The sequence below is a fragment of the Camelus ferus genome, chromosome 2 (assembly GCF_009834535.1).
Source record: "Camelus ferus isolate YT-003-E chromosome 2, BCGSAC_Cfer_1.0, whole genome shotgun sequence".
NCBI classification, from domain to species: Eukaryota; Metazoa; Chordata; class Mammalia; order Artiodactyla; family Camelidae; genus Camelus; species Camelus ferus.
Genome location: NC_045697.1, coordinates 103,019,573 through 103,042,966, shown reverse-complemented (window position 1 = coordinate 103,042,966; position 23,394 = coordinate 103,019,573). Strand labels below are relative to the sequence as shown.

Below are 23,394 nucleotides of genomic sequence, written 5' to 3'. Positions count from 1 at the left end.
AAATTTTGAATGATCATTACATGACAGACACTATTCCAAGAACTTAATATCCATTAACTAGTTCAGCCTTTGCCACAAACCCTCTTTAGTGAACACTTTCATTTTCCCCATTTACCGGGTAAGGAAAGTAAAATACGGAAAAGTAAAACAACTTGTCCAGGGTTTATGTGCACAGTTCTAAATGGCAGGGCCAGAGTTCGAACCTGTGTCATCTGGCTCTAGAGCCTCAATTTTTAAACCACTTTTCTAAATTGCTAGTTCTAACAGACATAATAGAAATACTAGGGTTCAAGGTTGTTACAAACAAGGCTGATAAGGGCAGGGCGTGGCTGTGAAGGGCCTGTGATACATCTTACCCTGTGGACAAATGGAAGGTTTTAAATCACAGCATCAGTGTGATGAGATTTATGTTTTAGAAAGACAGCTAAGGTGATATCCTCAACACAGAAGGCTTCTCCACCAGGGAATAAAAAACAAAACAAACTACTGCTTCCAAATACTGTGGGCCAGTTGGGGGGTTTGCTGTGACAAGATCACAGACTGTTGCATATTAAACGCACACACCAAACAAAATGCAGGCTGACTTTTGCCTACTTGAGTTAAGCACTTTAATATTCAAGTCAAACAAGTAGCGTACCTGCCATCAGGTACTCAATGAGTCCATGGCACCCTGGCCTTGGCAAGCCAACTCTTTTTTTTTTCTCTGCCCCTTTTTGTACTTCCTGCTTTAGTTTATGTCAAAAGCTAAGTGGCCTTATCAGTTTAAAGTGCAAAATAAAAACATGAGTCAGCAAACAGAGATTTCCTTCCCTCTTCTCCAAATACAAACATTTCACACTGACAGAAAGAGAAAAGGCATTCACCTGGTAAAGAGCCCCCAAGAAGCCTTAAAAAAGAAGCGAGATTTCTGTTTCAGCAACTTCACTTCTAGAAATTCACTCTAAGGAAATATTCTGCACTGGAAAGGTAAAGTTTTTTGCACAGTGATTTTTATCACAGCATTCTTTGTTATAAAGGGGAAAAAAAAGAAGTATCTAAAAATTGGAAAATAATTACACTATAGTATAATCCACTCAATAGAATATTATGTAGCCCTTAAAAATTATGTACATAATAACTTGGGGGAAAACCTTAAGCAGAACATAAACGGCATATATAGTAGGAACAACTATGTAAATATACCAAAATATTAACAGTGGCTGGATTTGGAAGGTTAATAATCTCTCTCTCCTACCTGTTAAAACTTTTCAAACATTCTTTCATGAAAAACTATAACTTTCAAATTTCTTAAAAGCCTCTATACACAAATATTTGCAAATTACCCACCCCTCCCATCCAAATCAGTTCGTTAACTCAAGCCACATACAAAGTCCACTTATAAATCAGCTTGGATTTATAGTGTGGTCCGATTTTGGAAGTAATAAAAATGCAGTTTAAGACAGGGTTCTAAATAGAGAACCTTTCCCTATGGAGTCTAGCCCGTGGGAGGCATTTCTATTAGCAGTGCCAGAAGCCAAATGAGAGAAATACTCTTATAATGCTCCTTTTGACACGGCTATTTAATTTTGCAGCGTCTGTGGTATTCCTTAATGTTAAAAGGAAAAAGAGCAAAAAGTTGTAGAATGCCTTTCACTGCTGTGTAACTCGCTTTTTATTTAAAGGAAGCCTAATCAGCTAACTGCACAACAGTGAGAAAATTTTCTTCATCTTGGCCTCGTCTAGTAAAGAAACATGTCATTTTCCAGTTGCATGAACACCAACAAAATACACTCTCTGCCATTCAATACCTCAGATCCCAGAGTCCCAGAGAAAGTTTCGAAAGAAAATTATTCTAATTCGTATCTGAAGATACAATAAAAAGGCACGGGGTTGGGTGGGGGGAAGGGGGGGGTCATGGCAAAGTGCTACAAACCAACTCCCTTTAATAAAAGGATGAGGAGAGGAGACAGATAATGGCCAACTGCCCCTGTAGCTTCAGACTTGTGCTGTTTTACAATTCTTGCCCTGGCACAGAATTCAGTGAACTAGACAAGATAAATAATCTCCTTAAATATTGAGGGAATGATTAAATTATTCAATAAAATAAACATAAAATATGGGCTCCAAAAAGTGATTGGGGGTAAAATATCAAAGACTTCTAGTACCTTCAAAAAAGAGACTGACAAAAGATAAACTGTCTGTTGTCAATGAAGCAAGCAACTTGGCCCCCCCACCCCTTCTTGTTCTTTGGTTCATTACTCTGTCTTAACTCTCCTGGTAAATCATGGCATAAAGATCAAGAGCAGCAAGGAACTAAAAGTGCAGGGTACTGATTAACTTTACTTTGGAACTGTTTTAGTTACTTAAGAAAGAAAGATAACTTTATAATAATTATCTTCCCATTAAAAATGTCTGATCCACTTTTGGGGCATGGGGGAACAAGGATTTCCAAGTAACTAAACAAACTGTATGCAGATCTCTGACTTATACCACTAGCTCTTTTTGTGAAGAAACAGAAAAGGTGAGAGTCCAGCTCCCAAAGTGCTACTGTGGGTGTCAGAGAAGTTGTAAGCAAACTGTATGATTTCCGCAGCTCCGTAGTTTTTACATCTAAATCATTTCACCACATACTTCACTAGAATGCCATGGAGATGCAAAGTACCTCGGAGGTGTGCTGTGTAAAGTGACTGGTGGAGATACTAATTACTGCTGTGAAAAGGTACGTACCTATCCTAACATCTGATTTTCGGTAAGAACTGCCTCCAGTGAGATGCTTAGCTAAATTGAAACATGAAAAAGGATGAAAAAGTGAACATACCAGGGGATCTGTAATGCAACTTTTCATTACTCCAACATGGACTATGTTTTCTTAACCTACTTGATTTCACTTAAGGACTGACATCAACTGTATGCTCCTAACCAAAAGCAGAATTGTCCAAGACAGATCATAATTTCCAAAGAGGATAAAACAGACACCTTAACACTCATAGCACACTCCTGACACTCATAGAAACCACAGAATCACAGACTAGACACTATAAATTAGGGTTAACAACGCTTGAAAAGGGGAAGGCCAAATTCCAGAGACTCGATGCCAGTATTTTAAAACATAAGGAGCAATCCATCATTAAGCCAAGAACAGCAATGAGTTTTGCTGGTAAGAGTATGATGGAGAATTCACTAAAAGGGGGAAAAAAAAACACAATCATATTCATTAGGCCTAAATAAAATCAGGCTACATAATTAATCAAAAGTCCTGAGGAATTGAGAACTTACCAGACTTCTGATAAAGCTAAGATTACTTAAAAGCAGAACAGGAGGCAACCCACCCAGTGGCTCGGCAGGAGGGAGAGTCAGGGCAGAGGCAGCGGCAGCAACACATGTGCTCCCACCTCCCGATGGAGAACCAAGCCTGGGAACGGGACCCAGGAAAACCATTGATGAAGGCGAGTGGAGACAGTATCGCGGACCATGCAGAACACAACCAGCGAGGTACCCAGTCTGAACAGTTCCTAATAAAAGCATGATTGACGTTGATGGTGCCGCTCCTTCAGAGAAATGACACAGCTTATCTACTCTTAAGGCAGAGAGGAGAAAATAAAACACAAGTAAAATCTGCTACACGGTATAATGCCATCACAGTGACTATAAAAACGGAGACGAGGTTTCTCTAGCTATTTCAGTCTAAGAAAATTCCCCAAAGCAACAATGGTCTGGTGATTCGGTTTCAACAAATAATGTGATCAAATGTTTCTTTTCCCCAGTTACTCCAATTAGGAACTCACTTGGTTTTGAGATATTTGTCTTGAAGGAGCAAACAGCTGAAGTGCTTCTGTCTTTCTTTTTCCTGTTCTAAAATAGCAGTTAGCCCTCGACTTTCAAAATTTCTCAATTTCAGTTGGGTTAAGTATAGCTAAATAAAGCTCATCACTAACCAAAATAAAAGAGGGAAAAAATCCTAACAGGAAGAAAGTGAGGATGAGTAAGACTTCCCTCCATTTCTTTCACAGATTTGAAAGCACTTTTTAAGCTACCTACTTCATTGCTGAGAACCTGGGCCCTCAGGAACTCTACTTTGATTAAGTCTTCCGAAAAAGAAAATATATTTAAACACAGTTCCCACACACAAATGCGAGATGAAGACCCACTGGGGATCACAGCACCCTGCTGCTCTTCGATCAAAGCCACAGCAACGCCCTGCTCCACAAACACCCAGAGGTCAGACTGCACTTTACTGAGCCTCTGACTATGACACCTTGTTCTGGTTACTTCTGAACATTTACCAACTTTCTAAAAGTGTGATGCATGACACAGAAATAGCTAGTTTGCCATTTTTTCATTAAAATTCTTTTCCAGAGATTAATTTTCCAAATCTGGAGAAACCGGGGACGGGGTGGTGAAGGTGCAAGAGAGGAGGGGCTCTTGAAAGCCGACTTTTCGTCATGTAATTATGCAGGTCTCAGTGCTCTTAAAACACAGGCACTAATAGCCGGGTCTTGCCGTCTCTCAGGTATGAGTGTGATGCTCGCAGGAGCTGGGATGGGGGCTCGCAGCGGAGTGTTAAGTGAGTGGGAATCTCAGGAATCAAAAAGAAAAGGAGTAACACGGAGACTCTGAATTCCAGTTTACCACCTACCACTTCTAAGTTCATTGCCAGCTGTGACATTTCAGCCAGATGATTTCAAAAGTAGCATCCTCCCAACGAAAAGGAAGCGAGGAATTTATGGATGTCACACCTGATCCAAGTCTCTAAGGACAGGACTGTAGTTTACATATTTAGTTGTGCCAAATAATGCCATTCAGTGCATCTTCATTGTGTTAGAAAATTCTTGAAGACAAGAACTCTTTCTGGTTCTGCTCTGCATATACAAAGTCCTTCCATCCAGACAAATCTAGGCTGCTTATAAGGCACCTGGTCAGTTTTTCTTAGTCACAGAGACTCCCCATAGAATAGCAAGTGTCCGTTCTGTTTTGTTTCATTAGATGATTACTTGTTTAGTTAAGCAGACTGAAGACACTTAAAAAGTTTTCTTACTGTCCTCAACTTCAACAAACTTGTCTTACTTCTACATCTCCTTGCCACTTCCTCTAAATGTTGTACAACATTCCTTAATCCCACTGAATCTTTGTTCTCAAATTCATACTTACAATGGAAAACTGTCCTCTGGTACATGGTAACCTTTCAAGATATCCAGGTTGTAACTGCCTCACCCTGATAAATCTCATCTGTATTCACCTCAGCTCAGAAGTTAGAGTCACTTGGCTGCAAGTGCTCACCCGTCAAACACAGGAGACTGAAGACCAGAGGCATTTTAAAATTTAACTTTACTGACTACAAGAGGAAAGTCTACAGTAGTCTCGTAGGAAAAAACTGTTCTCTTTGAGTCACTGTTATCATAGAAAAGCAGTTTTACAGATTGCAAAGAATGCTAAATGTGGTAGATTTCCAAAAGTGACCAGTTATGAATGGTTCAATAATTAATAAATGAAAGGAAATTATTTTAACTGAGCTATCACCTTCTGCAAGGGTTACATGGGTAGTTTTTACAGACACTATCCTGTTGACTTCTCACAGGAGGCCTTCAAGAGATGTATCATCTCCATTTTCCTAATAAACCTGAGGATCAGAGGTTGTTAAACAGCTTTCTCAAGATCATATTCTAATAAGTGACAGATTACATTTTAAACCAGAACAGGTACTAAAGTCTATTCATCAGGTTTTAAAAAATAAGTAATTCAAATGCCAAATTCATAGGTGAAAAAGGAACAGGCCAGAGGAGGGAAAAAACGATGCCTTTTATTTTAAAAAAAAAATCCTGCTGTATTTCATTTTTTGGAACACACTTCTCCCCATCCACTGATCTCGCAGGTGCTGTTTACAACACGCACGCACATCTGTAGGGGTGAGCTGACATACACAAGGCAGGACGGCTTGAACCCTCTCCCTATATTTAGATCCTCCAGCTCCACTCTTAATTGAGTAATTTAATCAGGACCCTCTAGAAGGGAAACACATCCATATTCATCACAGGCATCAAAGGAAACATCTTTACAAGTTATATCCTTTTACAAACCAACATATGGTCTCACGCCATTCTCCCAATTGTTGAACTCCTCCTCTGGGAAGAGCATGGAATTTTATTTCTTTTTATCACTTGAAAAAATCACTTCCCTCCTAATTCAGTAAAATTGGGTGGAGGCCACTTCCTCCACAGGTGAGAGAAATAAACCTTGTTGCTCTGTCATTGTCAGGAATTTTAAAGTTAACCATTTATTTTATGTGCTTTCAAAATGAAAACAAAAGGCAGACTAAATCCAGAATAAGAAATCAGGGCAGCTTCTCCAGACGTTCAGATAAGACCCCCCCACCCAAAGTCATTTGAAGATGTATTTAAATGAGAAAACAAGAGCCCTTCACTTGGAATGAAAAAGGTAGGTGTGAAGGGCAGCCTTCCACTTCGTAGCTGATCTTTGAACAAAACACCTCCCTGAGCCTCAGTTTGCTTTCCACCAAACTTTGATTCCAACACCGACCCCGCTGGGTTATCATCCTTAAACATGAACATGTACAACTGATTCAAAAATTATAACATGCTGAAAAGGGTAACATTTACAGGGCAGTTTCACAAATAAGCTAGTTTCAATATTTTGTGTATACAAAAAAAAATGAAGTGTCTGTTCCAGTTTTTGTCTGTCCAGTGGAAGTTCTAACGGTACAAAAAAATAAAAAGAATGATAAAAAGAAAAGCTGGTAACACTGCAGTCACTCAACTCATTTGACAAACACCTACTAAGCGCTAGACGCTATTCTAAGCACTGGACAAGACAAAGTTATTTTACAAGAAACTGAATATAGTTCCCTGTGCTATACAGTAAAGTAACTGTTTCTTGTAGTAAGCTACAATGGAGAAGAATCTGAATATATGTATATATGTAGGTATATGTATAACTGAATCACTTTGCCGTACACTTGAAACTAACATTGTAAGTCAACTACACTTAGATAAAAAATAAAAATTAAAAAAAAAAATTTTTTTTTAAAAAGTCCACCGGGGGAGGGTGTAGCTCAGCGGTAGAGTGCCTGCCTAGCATGCACAAGGTCCTGGGTTCAATACCCAGTACCTCCATTAAAATAAATAGATAAATAAACCTAATTACCACCCCTCCAAAAAAAAAAAAAACAATAAAAATGCTTTAAAAAGAAAGTAATAGAAAAAGTCCATGCCCTCATGAGACCTACATTGTAGCAGTCAGGGAAGGCCTCACTGTTGAACAGAAGCCTGCAAAGTGAGCGACAGAGCCACGGGGAGACCTGGGGACGCACATCCCAAGTAGGAGCGCAGCAAGGGCAGAGGCCGTGGGGCGGGAAAGGGCCGGCAATGCTCCAGGGACAGTGAGGGGCCCAACGCGGCTGGGATGGAGAGGGAGGGGCAGGACGGGGAGGGGACAGACAGGACAGCCGCAAGGACTTCACAGCTTTCCCTCTGAACTGAGACGGGAACCCTGGGGAGCAGAGATACCAGCCCTCACCGGCTTCCAGCTTAACAGGAGGGCTCTGGCTGGGCGGAGCAGACTGAAAGGAGGGCAGGAGGAGGAAGAAGGAGGGGGGAGGAAGGAGGAGGAGGAGTGTTAGCAGTAGGGAGCAGTAAAGAGACCAGTTAGGAAGCTACAGCAACTGTTCCAGCTCACGGCGACACGGGTTTGGCTCAGCCCAGCAGAAGCGATCAGGTTCTAGATCCCGTCTTCTGAAGGTATGGCTATGAATGAATACGCTCTTCTAATTAATAAAGAAAAAAATTAACCATAAAGTTGGAGAAGTCTGTTTAATTTTTAGAAGTGCAAGATCTCATATTCCAGGACCAGGAGTCCCTGAGGTGGGGTCAAAGGTCCCTGGGGAAGCAGTCAAAAATTATCACTGGAGCAGTTGAAAGGGGACAACGACTGGACACTAAATCCTGCAGGGACTGGGGTGGAGGACGGGGAGTGAGGCAGTAAGTGACTAAGGAGGAAGGGAAGTGTGGGGGAATCACATGTGTGGGGCTTTCATGGAGGACGTGGGAAGAGAGTTCTGGGCGGGGCGATGAGAAGCCCCCATCTCCCGGCCCCGTGGTATGGGGGTTATGAGAGAAAACAGCCACAATCTGAGATAGCTACAAGGGAAGCCGCATCCTCAGCCGAGCCTGATCTATGCTCAAGATCATTCATGTTCCAAATAACCCAGACATCCAACAATAATGGAACAATTAAACAAATTATTGTACATGCAACAATGATGTAAACTGTTAAAAAAAAAAAAGAGAAGAAAAAGGACAGGTTTTCATGTCTACAAGGGAAAGAAAACCGTATTATAATTGTTCAATTAAAAAGTACACATAGTACAATCCCATTTTAAAAACACAAATAGAAACAAAACCTGTCCATGTATAATGTGTGCATCTTTAAAAGCCTGGAAGGAAACAAATGTGAACAAGTGGTTGCCTTGATTGTGAGCTGGGGAGGAGGGGCGTGTAGAGGAGCAGACCATTTTCACTCACAACCAATCACTGTTTGCAATTTTAACACCCCAATATAAAAATAAGTAAAAACTGAAAGTAGGTCATAGATTTCTTCTACATGGCTCCAGAAGACAGTATTATGATCAAGAGGCAGCAAGATTTATCTTTTTATACAGAAAAAAATAACTGAAAGTGTTCCTGCACAGAATGGGGTATCACTGAACTAGGATTCTCAGGGAAACGTTTTCCTGTATGGTGGGGATATATGACCTAATTCTGAATGAATATGATCTGGGGGGGAAGGTACTTTTTATTAAAGAACTCAATCACATGCTCAAAAAATTCAGTTCTACAAAATGGCACATTATAGCAAAAAGCAAGTTTCCTTCCCATTCTAGCCCCCTAGTCCCCTTTCCACTAACAATTCAAATATCCTTAAAATTTCTCAATGCATGAATTTCTTACCAAAGAAAGGTTTTGTATTATTCAAATATTTCAAGAGCAATTTGGTCTTGTCCCCCTTTCCAGTAAATCTGTCATTTGGAAGAATAAAGTAACCTCTCAAAATCAGAGTTTACATAACCTCTGAAACAACCATTGAGATCAGCCAGATATCACTCTCCTCCACGTGATGATCAATGACGCCCTGTTTTCAATCTGCCAAAAACTAAACTGGCCTTACAAGCGTTCACCTGGCCACGTCAGAGGAGAAACTGAACAAAGAGCAGCAGCCCTCTCCCAGAACAGTAAGCCCTGCCCCCAGCTAAGAGGACGGACACACCGTCCTGCACGGGGTGAGGGAAATCATGCTGCGGACACAAGCAAGCAGCACCTACAGGATTAGGTGAGACCCGGACCATAAATCTAGCCCTCTTCTGCCTCAGATCACTTGCTCAGTCCAGTTCTAGCCATTAACCTCCCCACGGTGAGAGATTTTCCAATCGGGATGAAAAAACCTAATAAAGAGAGTGCTCTTAGAAGACTTCAAAACCCAAGTTCTCCTCCTTTGTCCGTTTTAAGAGAGCCAGTAATACACCATGTAACCGAACAATTCTTCAAGCACTTATCACCAACATAAAGGTGCAGGAGGAGGAGAATGGGTATGATCCAGCTCCCAGCATCCCCACGCTTACAGTTACAAGGGCCACGGCAGGCTTGTTTATCAGCTCCCCTTCCAGACCCGAGGACACAAGAACTGCTGATTCCTTCAAGGAGGAAAAAGGGAAAGAGCTCAGACACACATATCCTTTCTTCCTATCTCTTTTCTCCTCAAAGAAAAAAAGGGGGAGCAAAGAAGTTAACCGTCAGAATTGCCGGGGGCGTCTGGAGCAGCTGTGACAGGCATCACAGGGCACCACGTGCTGCTGGATGGACAAGACACAGTTCTTCTCACAACGAACCCACAACACACCCCAGGTCCTGCTTCCCAGCACGTGTTTAAGCACATCAATATGAAAAAACTCACTACCACATCAGTACTGTGTGTCCAGCCGACAGTCCTTAACAGTGCTGTACGTAAGACTCACCTGTGGTGCCTGTTGAAAAGCCACCAGGCCCCCAACCCCAGAACAGGCCCTCTCAGGGAGGGCCTGGCATTTTTGTCGTGGTGGTTGTTCATGGGATTCTGATGTGCAGACAAAGCAAGAACCACAGTGTTAACATCAAGATCAGAAAGACACTGCACTGTCCACACACACTCAGGAACTCAGTCCAAAGAATTAGTAACTGTAACAAAAGCTAGTAAAACAGAAGCCACAGCAGACAAGCTCCAAGTTACAAGATGTCAGTGCAAATTCTACATGTATGATCCCTTATCCCAACTTTATCAAGCTGCACAAGAGATACACTATAAGTATAAATACAGACACTCAAAAACTTGCTGAAAGAATCAGCTAAGCTGGAAGTGGGCAGGACACAAGAGCTCTCCAACAACATCAGTTCCTTACCAGTCCCGTGATGTTTAAAGGCTGCCCCAACTGGAGAAACAGCCTCCAACTAAGATGATATGACATTAATAACGATGGCTTGTTACTTAAGTTTTCATATAACCATAGTCTCCTCTTAGCAGTAGGATTACTTCTGTAGGGCAGAAACTGACTTACACGTTTCTCCAAACCTCCCTGAAACAGAGCCCAGTGCTGGACGCAGGAAGAACTTGCTGAATGGATTAATATTGGCTCAACAAAAAGCAGAAGCTCAGTGAGGATGTACCTATTCTAAAGGAGACTTTTCTGGAATACAGATCAACACTTCAGCCCCACGATTTGACAGGACAAAACTCTTCAGCATTTAAGTGCAAATAAAAGCCATATATAAGTCTGGGTGCCAATCATTTCAATAATAATCAAGTTAATTTTGTTCACAGTTAACAGAAGACCATTAGAAACCAATCAAACATTCTCTCAAGCTTGAACGAACCGAACAGAAGTCCTGAGCACACAAACAAGAACATGGGGGAAATACAGAGGTTGTTAATAAATATGCCAGACTGCAAAGCCCGCAGCGGACACGGAGCACAATGGAAAGCTGTGACAGACGAGATGGTAAGCTCCATCCAGGCAGCTGTCCTGGGCTGCAGAGGGCTAAATGTGTACTCTCCAAGGCAACATTCAAGGCAGCATGATCACTCCCTTCCATGAAAAGCTACCCATAAAAATTAATGACCAATTTTGATAAAATTAAGACATTTTGCCAGCTTTCATCCTCCCTCCCCAATTTAGCTTAGAGTTTGAGGAATGGGTCTGACCGATGCACAGGCCCCTGACTCCCAGTCACCATCCACAGAAAGGACATAAAAAATGAAGAGGAGATGATAACACATAAGTGGTAACCCTGTGGGTGAGATTCAAAAGCCTTCGCCTGCCTCCAAATTTGAAATACTGGCAGATCATTTAAGAGAAAGGAGATGGTGGGGCAGAGATGCTGACAAATTCTGTTCTGTCTAGAGGCCAGGTAACAACTCAAAGCTGAGGTAAGACTGAGTGTGTTTCAGTTAGGTAAGGACCCCACCAATAACCGCCTTATGGGTGACACATGAAAAGCCTTTCTTACACCCATGACCCTACTACCTACCCTTTAGAGAAAATCTGGGAAATTAAATACTGATGCCTAACTCCTTAAATTTCTCTCACCCAGGAGGTTTTACTACATGAGAGAGCTTTTCTCTTTAATACCTTATGAACTAGTCCATCTCAATAATTAAAACCATGTTGTAATAATTTGGTGCAGCCACTGTGGAAAAAAGTATGGAGATTCCTTAAAAAACTAAAAATAGACTAACCATATGATCCAGCAATCCCACACCAGGGCATGTATCTGGAGGGAACTCTAATTCAAAAAGACACATGCACCCCAGTGTTCAGAGCAACACTATTTACAATAGCCAAGACATGGAAACAGCCTAAATGTCCACTGATAAATGACTGGATAAAGAAGTTGTGGGTGTGGGTGTGGGTGTGTGTGTGTCTGTGTGTGTGTGTGTGTGTGTGTATGAATACTACTCAGCCATAAAAAAGAATGAAATAATGCCATTTGCAGCAACATGGATGGACCTAAAGATGACCACACTAAGTAAAATAAGTCAGACAAAGACAAATACCATAGGACATCACTTAAATGTGCAATCTAAAATATGATACAAATGAACTTATTTACAGAACAGAAATAGACTCACAGACACAGAAAACAAATTTACAATTACCAAAGGGGAAAGGCAGGGGGAGGGATAAATTAAGAGTCTGGGATTAGTAGACACAAAGCACTATATATATAATAAACAACAAGGTCTTACCGTATATATAGCACAGGGAACTATATTCAATAGCTTGTAATAACTGTAATGACAAATCATGAAAAAGATATGTATAACTGAATCACTATGCTGTACACCAGAAACTAACATTGTAAATCAACTATATTTCAATTAAAAAACAAAAAATCCACGTTCCAAGACCATAACTGTGTCTCGTATGAATAAGGAAATTCCACTACAAACACTGCAACTCAGGTAGGAGAGAAAGAGGCCCCTTTCGATGTGCTCTATAAAGCACTGGTGTCCTTAAGGTTCACCGATCATGAGAGCTGATCAAGAAACTGCACAAAACTACAGCCCCTAAAGGGCTGAGAACACCTCACATTCGAATGAGAAGACTCCTAGCCCAAGTCCTGTCCCGAGGGCAGCAAAGCAGTGCCGAGGAAATGGGATAGAGATGGCCTGTCCCTTACCACTCCGGCTTACATGCTTCCTTATAGCTCCAGCATCTTTTAGGAGGTGGGAAATCTGGCTTCCTTTCCTACAATGAGAAAAGCCCAGTTTCCCCAGAGTAATACTTCCCGGTCTGCAAAGAACGATACAATAAAGTAAAAGAGAAGACAAGGTCCCCATTCCAGTGACACGTCTGCTCCAGGACACAGCAGAACAGTTTGTTTATTAGTAGCCTGCATTTCATTTGTTTGTGAATTGCCTGTTCATGTCCTTTACCAATTTTTCTTAGGGGTGGTATTTTCTATTGATTTAAAAAGCTTCTTACAAAGAATAACTTGAAGCAAATTTGTTACTGAAAGGTTGTGATTTTGTGTGCGGTCATTTGTGAGTGTGTGTTTGGTCACAGAACTGTCACCAAATCCATAAATTTTTCCTTCTTGGTTCCTGCCTTTGGAGCCGTGTTTATAGAGCTCTACAGGTAGCTATTAATACCTCCCGCCCCCCACCATTTCATGAAATGACACGAATCAATCTCCTCCTTTCCTTCTGACACTATGACGAGAATACATGCCAGAAACATTTTGCACTGAGCATCTGTAACGTTAATGAAAAAAAAAATTTTTACACTAACGAATACTGTAAGAAAAACCATAGACAAACTCAGAACACTTACTTTCAAAAGCTTTGGGCAATTTAGAGGGCCTTCTTCTCTTAGTTCAATTACTATACTTTTCTTAAAAATCTTTATCTGAAATTGCCAGGGAAACACTCCATGTACAAATTCCCAAACTTGCTATCTCACAATTTCATTACCAGGATTCCACCGCTTAACTCTTTTCAATTCATTTAATCCATTAGACTCCTCATAACCCATGACCCCTTATGGAGATTAGATTCAATATTGGTCTAACATTCTAGACGCTAAAATCACATTGACTTTTGTAAGTAGCTAACATTTTCCGAATGCTTATTATGTTCCAGGTCCTACTGCTGAGTCCTTTGGGTATTCTGTGCTTCACTGACTGCAAGACGCACCCCCACCCCCGCCAAACCAGGAAGTTTACAATCAACCGTACGTCACGTACTAACTGATGGCTTTTTCCTCAATAGTACATGGAATAATGTCTTACAATTAGCAGCATCCCAGATTAAATTAAATATGGGAGGCTAACTCATTTCATCTTATGATCAGTCCTGAGGCTGGTACTATTATCTCTATTTTTCAGATGAGGATAAGTGAGCTTCAAAAGTGAACAGCAGCTTTCCCAAGGTTATAAAAAGCAAGTAAGTGTTGGGGCGTGGACTGAAACCCAGGCAACCTGACTCTAGAGCCTTATTTCTTAACCTATTGGCTATCTCTAGGCCAGAATCATCTCTACCAACATTCCTTTCCAATCTTACTTTTGGGCCAACAAGTCACACTAAAAAGCGACAATGACCTACTGTACTCTACAGCCACCTCAAACCTCACCCCAGGCTTCCCTCGACTGTTCAAATTTCGAGCTCTCCATAGATCTCCTCACAACCACCTACAATGGTTCTTCCAAAACTTCTCTGTTATTCTTAAACTTCCAGTACCACTTTCTGATTCCCACAGCTCACCAACCTAATGAAGAGACTGATCAGCCTCCTACCCTACTAGGAAACCCCGTGCAGCTGGCGTGAGCTCTGCCATCTGCTTTCCTCTCTAACCTGGACCCCATTCTGCTTCTTTCTCAGACAAATCTCCCTCCTTACCATGACGGATGGATACACATCCCCTGTGCTCCAGATCACTAACTCCATCATCTCTGATTGTTCTCTGTCCATTAACTTCTTTCCCTCAACCTTCGAATATGAAGACATCTCATCTAGTTTGAAACATAAGTCACTCGAGGGCATATAAGACTCTATGTCTCATTTCTTAATATACTCAGTCCTTCCCCCTCAACTACGTTCACTTGATTGCGCTGACATTTTCCCCTTCATCCTGAACCATACAACATCTTCCCCTTTGAACTGACCTCTGGAATCTCTCTTCCCTTGGCATCCTCTCACCCCACATCTTTCTTCTAGTTCGTTCCTTCTTTTGTCTACTTCAAACATGCCTCTCCCTTCAACTGATTCCTAATTGTGGCATCAATGGAAGATTCAACTCACCAGCTCTTTTTTTCAGTTCATGGTCCTTTCCAAATATCCATCTGTTCTTAAATGTTCAATCATCGTTCCCATTAGTCCCAGTAGATCACTACCGGGAATCTTCATGTAAAGCTCTGAGCCCTTCCCTAGGCTTTAGCTTAGTTACGTTATCTGCCAAATTGCCTGTAGAATACTGAGATACCCCACCTCAAATTCAACCTGTCAACTTTAATTTATCACCCACACAAGCTTTATTCCTTCTACAACCAGTTCTCTCTTCCAAAGTAAAGGCTTTATTATTTTCCAGCCACTCAAGATGGAAAGTTAAGAATAATCTCTGACACCTTTCTCTCCCACTACCCCATAGCCAAATAATCACCAAGTGTTTTTTGGCTCACACAACCCGCCTCCTCAGGGAGATAACTCAAAAGAGCTTCCTTACTCTCCTGGCATAAATGCTCTACCCCTCCACCCCAAACTGCACGTTCAAAAACCTTCAGTGACTTTCCAGTGCTTCCAGGTTCTGGCATGCTAAGGTCCTCAAATCCTCATCCAACTTAATCTTCCCGAACACCTCTCCCAGCTCGTTGTACAGGGGGCCCCATCAGAAATACAACGGGGGTCAGGCAGAGCTGCGTACCAGCCTCCAGATCTGTGCTGTCCAGTGACAGCACATTGCTAAATTGGTGGCTATTTAAACATAAATTAATTAAAGTTAAAAATGCAGTACTTCTCAGTTGTGCTAGCCACATTTTTAAGTGCAGAACAGCCACTTGTAGCTAATGGCTACAGTATCGGATGGCGTAGATACAGAGTTTTACTGGACAGCTCCTAACACTCGTATTTACCCCCCGAGTCTCCACCACTACTCGCCCAGAATGCCTCTTCCTCCTACCTACGCAAACCCACCTGTCCTTCCATACCATGCGGGGCCTCAGGTGAGCAGTTTGCACCACTTACTCCGATACTACCTTGCAGCAACTCTTACAATGTTGCATTTAACTTTTCATTTTTATGTGCCTTCTCTGCAGTTACTGAGCCACTCTGAACTAATAAATCTTTGAGTAAGTGAAACATATGCTCATTGCAATACTGCATCAAAATTATCCAATGAGGAGATATTTAATACCCCTCTCCTCCATTAAAAAGACATGTTTTCTTTCAGTCTAAACCAACAAAGGATCTTACATTTAGCTAACTAAATAATGACTTAATTTAATGCCTAATTATAATATTTGAAAGATAATTAGTTTCCCTTTTTTTCTTGCAGTATTTGAAACAGAAAGAAAAAAAACTATAAAGGTCTGAAATACTTCCACTTTGCATAAGCACACCACAAAGAAACCACAAAAGACAGACAAAGAGAGGAAAATGAATGAAGTTCGAGTAACTATACCTAACTATCCGAGACTGTAGGAAAAAATATAGTACAGTTGCCCTAAAATTAAGCAGAAACTAAAAATAAAGCATTAAAAATTTATGCATACGAATATATTGCTGAATCCAAAGCTAGACCTCTCTTACCCTCCTTTTTGCAAACATGCCATAGTGACTACGTATTTTCATTGTGAGCTCAAAGCATACAGATGCATAATTAACTGTGGTGTGTGTATATGTTATATGTGTTCCTTGAAATTCAGGCTTGTCTATCTCAAGAAAATAAGTTAAGAAACCAATCCACCACACCGCAGGCCTGCGTTCTTATAAGAGAAGAAGGCTCCTTACCTGAACACTAGGAACCGAGCAGGGATTTGGGAGAATGGCCAGGTAAGGATTCCTTCAAACCTTAGAGGGTTTGATGCTTTATCTTCAGGAGGGAGTCTTCCCTAGAGTTCTGATTTGGCTTCTAACAAAAATCACAAAGATTAACGAATCCTGCAGTTCCCAATACCTGCCTAAAAATCTGATACAGTCACTGGAGCCAAACTGTTTAAGAAAATTTTGGCTCTTCCCATCAGAAAGATAGCTTTCCTTATGGAAATGAATGCTCTACAGAGCCCGCTTATTTCCGCACGTCAGCCACAGCACCTGCAAATGTTACTTTTCCATGACTAGTAGTACATCTCTAAAACCGACACCATCTTAATAAGGAACACCAAAGTGAAGATTTTGACTTAGATTTTAAGTACATTCATGCGATTTAGCTTAGCCTTTTTTTTTTTTTTTTTTTTTTTTGGAAGTAACTCCAGAAGAAGTGTTAAAAAATACTTCAGGTATTTTTGCGGCAAATCAGATGGCAGCTCACCAGATTAGACTGAACCGCTGCTCTCCGAGGTTAACAGCACAAAAGGAATAGAGTCAAGGGATTTCAGTTCGCAGCAAAATGGAGGTGCCTCTATTTGTTATCAAAGCATGTCCTGCTATTCTTGGCACCAAAAAGTAAAGCCAGAGCTTCCAGGTTGGTGACCACGTGAAGGCGTCAAGAGGAAGGGGAGCCTGGAGAGGGCATGGAAACTCTGTGCCCCTTCCCTGCACCTGGCCTGTACCTCCCTTCCATCTGGCTGTTCCTGACTTGTATCCACTTACAATAAATCGGTAATAGTAAGTTTTTAAAAAAAGAAAAGAAACACCACATACCGAAGTACAATTACTGAGAACACTCCATCAACTTCAATGGCATTTTATGACTTAATATGGAATTTCTCTACCTTTTCATATGTAAATTATCCTTTTTCTCCTTAGACCTTTCCAACTCTCTCCCTAGTGCCCCCAAGCTCCTTCCCTAAATATCCCAATCTGTCTGCAGCTTTTGGTTGGGAATGTGATTTGTTTTTGAGAGCAAAAAGAGATGCGTAGAGCAGAACTGCCTGATTTAGTCTGAACTTTATACCATCTCAGATCACCCATTTTCTAGTAAGGTCCCAAGATTAAACCAGGCATAGGGCTTTTCTGTTCCATCTCTAAAATGAAAAAAAAAAAAAAATCAGTATTAGTCTGTAAAAAAAACTCTCTGAGGTTGTCAGACTTGATCCTACTCAGTTCAAACAATGCTGGGAACAAAAAGTCACTATCACGCCAAAAAATTCTTCTTTCCTCCCCTCCCCAAATAACACTGGCTATGCTCAGACCAAAGCCCCAGGAACACAGCGAGTGCGGTAGGAAAAAATAAACAAATGAGAAGGTGACAATGAGAGTGACCCGGATTCAGGCCTTCCCTCCTCCAATCACCAGATAGATAGGCAGACAGAGAGCAAGTCTGCTGTCTTCCATGGGCCTCAGATTGCTCAATTTGATATCATCCAGCTGGGTAAGAAAACCTTCAGAGCAGCTTTTCACAGGCGATATCTCTATTCTTCATAAAGGAAATTACAAATCTTAATGTTTCTGAACACAAGGCAGTCCCATGATGTCCTTTACCTGAAGTGTCACGCAATTTGCGTACTTCTGTGTACACACAAGCCTATGAGGGCATATAAGCATTTCTGGATTGGCAGGTGGGAGTGACAAGGAGACAGACTCCACAGTTTCATCAGATTCTTAAACCAAAAAAAAAAGAAAAGAAAAAGAAAATTTAAGAACGACTGAATTGTAAAACCATACAAAAGTTAACATTGAATGTAAAAAGAAAAAAATTCCAAAGAACTGGCAATGAACTATTTGTCTCTCAAGGTGCAGGGTTTATTTAACAGCTAAGGGAAGACTAATTTTGACAAGATAAACTGAATACCAGAACTTTTTTCAGTACCATCAGCTCATGATTATACAAAAGAAAGGCAAGGGGAACGTGACAGGAATTATCCAGAAAAGCAGAGATAAAACTAATTTGGCATTACTTTTATGTCAGATTTATTCTTCTAATTATATTCTGCTGAGGTACATATTCACATTATGTTTCCTTTATTAAGCACTTAAAAGAAGACAAGAGACGACAGCCTAGAAAAGCACAAAAGAGGGCAAATCTGCTTAAAAGCCGAAAAAATAAAAGTAAAGTCACGTCTACACTGGAATTAATGAAGCCCAGCAGAACAATGATTATTTAGGTATTCTGGACAACCGTATTCATACAGATACAGTTAACAGGGAGGCTCCAGAGTCACACTGCCTGGTTCACAACACACCTAAGCTTATAATCATGTATGTACCCTGAGGCAGGACGATGAATCAGTCTGAACTCAGTTTCTTGACCTGTAAAATGAGACAATAGCAGTACTTAGGGAAGTTCTGAGGCTTAAATGAGATGAGTATTGAACATAAGGACATAGTAAAAACGCAGGAAAAAAATCAGCTACCGTTTACTTCTCCTGCCCAAAGCTCTAAATCAAATTAGAATCCATGACCCCAGTGATAAGCATGTTTCCACTGAAAAGTCAATCTCATTTTTTCCCATAGCTTCAACTGTCACTTCCAAACTTCAACAAGAGCAACCAGAAAGTAGCAAAACTGACATGTATCTGTTTGTCTTTGACCCCACCACCTCATCCACACAGGTAGCAAGCAGAGAAGCAGCCAAAAGATGAGCAGAAAGGGAGGATGAGAGGCAAGGGCTGGAGAGCGGCAGTGTCCAACACAGCCTTCTGTGATGATATGACAGTTCTGTGCCTACACTCCCCAGTGTGGGAGCCATGAGCCACATTAGCTATTGAGCCCTTCAAATGTGGCCATTGCTACTGGGAAGATGAATTCTTATTTAACTTTCATAAATTTCAATGTAAATATCCACGTGCGGTTATGGCTGCTTTACTGGATGGCACAGCCCTAAATGACCCATAAACCGAATAAGGATGGCCAAAAATTTAAGAAAAGAATAAGAATCTTCTTTTCCCGAGTTGTTCATATGTTAAATTCAAATATCTCTGTTTTCATTGGAGACCTGATAACTAGACTTGTTAAAGAAATAACTTTTTGTTTTGCTTATGGTTTCCTTTGCTGTGCAAAAGCTTATAAGTTAAAAAAAAAATAACTTATCAGCAGATGCATCAATGAAGAGCAACTCAGCGTTAATAAAAGGATCAGAGACATGAAGTACATGGTCCTTCGATATTTCAGAAGGTCCCCAAGGCCAACTTAAATTCAAGCTCACACGAAGCCTGATTCAGTGCACGGATCAGAGCTGCAAAGGTCCTTACTGGCAACCCCCGAAGTGTGCATTTCTCCACTACCAAATGGAAAGCTACTTAGACAATGCAGACTGCACATCCCTTAACTTATCCTCAGTTTTTTCAGAGACTCAGAGTTCTGTAAGCCCTTCTCCGTTTTCAGGAACGCTAGCGATCCTCGCCAGTTCGGCCTTTCCACTACAAATAAAATCCATGTACCACCCATATCTGAAGGAGAACGCCAGACTCCTGCTTAGTTGCCCCTGTAATACAGTTTAATTATGATGACTGAACTAATAGGCTGACATCATAGACTTTTACAGGCTGACCCCATGTCATCCTGATGTATCATTTTGCACCAGTTCAGTGCTGTAAATCAATTTAAGATCTCAGGCAGGTTGAAAAGGCTGGTAATGATGCTTTCTCTGCCGTCTCTGGAGACTCCATATTATACACAACTTACATTATTTATAAAGCCTCCATGATGCCTCCATTAGCCTTGTAAGACTACACAAATGAGATCTTTTATACACACACACAACTTGGCCTTGATTATGTAGGCGACTGCAGCTTAAATATTCTTGTCTAATTACACTCGTTTATTCTTTTTTCCAATCCAACCAAGCTACTGAACCCAGAATTACTAGAAATCAAAATTACCAGCTGCAATTTAGTTTTTAACTAATAAATGTACGTGGGAAAATGAGACTGACTTCTTATTAATGCTTTAATGAACTCAGTAGAAAACGAAAATTAAATTCCAAGAGGTGTAAGAGGTTAACATTTCTAACGGCCTAAAAACTGTCATCTCTCTAAAATGCTAAGGTCATCAGCTCTTCATTGTTATAAAACCAAAGGATACTACAAAAAGAAAAAATGTATTTGGTTACATACCTATGGTTGGAAGGGTCAAAACTAAATCAAGGACAAAACCCTCCCCTCAGAAGAAATCCGACCCTGCCCAGATCCTCCAGAGGCTCTGGCATCACCCACCTCTAGCAAATCATCTCCCACTACACTGGTTACAGTTTCCTAAGAATTGCAGTATTACACAAATGTACACCACCTGCACAGAAATATCAAATAACTGCAAATGGGGAAGAGGGAGGGGGTTGGGGAGGACAAACACTTCAATCAGTACAGCATACTGAGGCCTGGCACCTCCGTCAGAACAACCCTAATGCAAAATATTTATACTAACTAAAAATCCTGGGGGTAGTGAACACTGATTCTGCCTCCATTCTCTTTAAATAGTGGTTCCAATACAGCTCACCTACCTCCAATAAAGCGACAAGTGGTAACCAGAAACAAGATGAAAAATCAACCTGGGCAGAGAATAGTTTTCTCATTGTGTTACTGAAAGGAGGCATGTTATCCACGACAGGCGATTAGAGCGAGCAATGTTCTGAAATAAAAGCGAATATTCTGCCACTGAGCTGCGGGCTACGAGTTTCAGCAACAGAAACAGAGAGATCAGGCAACTTCTGTATCCTACCTACTTCCACCTACTTTCAAACTTCAGCTATAAGGGCAAGAGAACCTTAGGGGAAAGAAAAAGGCAGGTGGTCACAGCACTCACGACAACGATGCTTACTCGGGAGCTGGTTCTGAGACGCGCCTCAATTTTCCGAAGGGACGCGCCTTACTGGGGGGTCCAGCAAAGCGCATGTAAAAATCGTCCGCGCCTCCAAATAAACAAAAGCCGCAGCTACTGTAGTTGTAAGATCCGGCAGGCGTCTGTTCCTCCTCCCTTCCCAAACTACATCAAGGAAACGCTCTCCCGGGAAGCCTTCATATACATTAAGCAACTAGAAAAACAAGCCCATGTCTGTCTCTCTCACACCCACCACCCCCACCTTGCTGCAGAAACAACCCCGAGAAACACTAACAAAGACAGGGCGCCGAGTAAATGAACAGTTGTTCAGCAGCGAACTCACAAATACACATGCAGTGAGGCAATCGAATCCGGGAAAGGGAAAGGAATGAGAGGACACTTGGGGAGACTCAGGGGATGTAGGCGGAAGAGAGAAAGAAAGAGAGAAAATTACGCGCCGCCGCCGCCAAACCTTTGAATAAATTAGAGGGAATTTCGGTGCGAACTTTCCTTGACCTCGACCCCCAAGAGGCTGGTGAGGGGCAGAGGAGGGAACCCGTCCCGGACGCGGAGGGACCCCGGGCACCGGGCGTCCGCCTCGCGGCAGCGCAGCTCCGTGAGAAGGGCAGCGCCCGCGGCCGCCCCCCGACTCCCACACGGGTCGCCCGGGCTGGCGTGGGACACAATGGGCCCGCGGGCCGCGCCGACGGCCCAGGCCCGGCTGCAGGAAGGGAAAGGGAAACGGGCGGCCGGCGGCTGGCGGAGGGGGAGGGTGGCCGCGGGCAGGGCCCGGGCGGAGGAACGCGGCTTCCCGGCCCACAGACCCAACAAAGACGCGGGGACACCCCGGCCGAGGCCGGCCCGGCTGGCCGGGCGCGAGGAGAGGAGGAAGTGGCAGGTTTGCTCCGCTGACCCGCCGGGAGGCGCCATCATTGGGGGGGGGGGTCCCGGGTCCGCCCCACGCGGGGAAGACCCCCTTACCGCCGCAGCCCTCGCCAACGGTCCCGCACGATCGCGGCCACCCGGCCCGCCCGCCCCAGCCCGAGGCGGCGGCGGCGGCACTGGAAAGCCCTGGGCGCCTAGGGGAGGGCGGGGACGCGGCGGAGGGGAAAGTTGGGTTCGGGTCTGTTTCGTTTTACCGGGTTGGCTGCACGCCCGTCCGCGCGGGCGCACGAGTTGGCAGGGCGAGCGGGGTCCCCGTGCGGCCCCGGTCAGGCCGGCCGAACGCTGCGCGGCGCTGCGCTCGCAGGGTCCCTCCCCGCGCCTCGGCCCGGGCTCAGCCGCTCGGCCTCTCCTTCCTCCTCCCGCCCGCCCGTTCGCTCGCTCGCTCGCTCGGTCGCTCCCGGAGCCTGGATTGATCTGGTCGCGCTGGCGTCAAGGAGTCGGAGCCGCCCAGCCTCCACTCCTCGGCTGCCAATACCCGGCGCACTCGCCCGCCCGCCTGCTCGCTCGCTCACACGCGCACCCGCGCGCCGCCGCCGCCGCCGCAGCCGCCGCCGCCGCCGCCGCTGCCGCGCGACCAGGGATCCTCTCCAAATTCCCGGCCCCGCCGGCGCGAGCTCGGGGCCGGCGCCGCCTCCCCCGACCCCAGCCCCACGCCCTCTGATTCCAAAGAGAAAACACAACGGCCCCTGCCTCCTCTAGTCGCGGGGGAGCGGACTCAGTGCCTTACCTGCAAGTGAATTTCTGAGTTCAGTGTTTATTTTCTGAAATGTTCATCCACACGTCCACCGCGCCCACTGAACCGCGCTATAAACGTGGAGTGCATTTTTGACGATTACCTTGCCCCAATAATTTGCAAGCCCCAGAAGTTTCACGTACCCAGAATTGGAAAGCCTAGTAACTACTGCGTGTGCTTCTACCAAACCCTGAATCAATACGTGTGTTTTACGCCAATTCGGGAGCTAATGATTCCAGTAGGTAACCTCGTTGCTCCAAATGACAAATGCCACAATAGACTTCTAAATT

General features: G+C 43.1%; 1 protein-coding gene across 4 annotated transcripts in view; it reads right to left on the bottom strand.

Moving 5' to 3' along the window:
• The window catches only part of SMAD1 (SMAD family member 1), a 67,442-nt gene extending 44,535 nt beyond the window's left edge, over positions 1 to 22,907 (bottom strand). Inside the window, exon 1 of one of the 4 annotated variants that reach the window (XM_032464300.1) lies at positions 22,566 to 22,907. The gene's annotated coding sequence lies outside the window, so the exon portion shown is untranslated. Of the gene's footprint in view, positions 1 to 21,426; positions 21,819 to 22,407; positions 22,535 to 22,565 lie in introns of those variants that run through there. The other 3 variants (XM_032464320.1, XM_032464310.1, XM_032464318.1) reach the window with 3 other exon arrangements.
• Positions 22,908 to 23,394: the final 487 nt, after the last annotated feature.